Genomic DNA, 228 nt, shown 5'->3' with positions numbered 1-228 from the left:
CTTTTACGCCCGTCCCTTGCAGCGCCTCCACCATCTTCGTTCGAAGGGCGTCCGCCTTCGATCCGCTTTCTGGTCCTGGCACTTCCAGGACCATTCCTCCCGTCATCCCCAGCCGATGTTTGAGGTTTTCCACTCCGACCTCCCGGAGGTCGACGCCGCTGCGCACCTTGCGCATGGCGTCGGTGTATGTGAGTTTGACCTCCGGGGGGATGGTCAGCGTTATGGCCG

The sequence above is a fragment of the Habropoda laboriosa genome, unplaced genomic scaffold (assembly GCF_001263275.1).
Source record: "Habropoda laboriosa isolate 0110345459 unplaced genomic scaffold, ASM126327v1 scaffold1480, whole genome shotgun sequence".
Lineage (NCBI taxonomy): Eukaryota > Metazoa > Arthropoda > Insecta > Hymenoptera > Apidae > Habropoda > Habropoda laboriosa.
Note: the sequence above shows the minus strand (reverse complement) of the source record.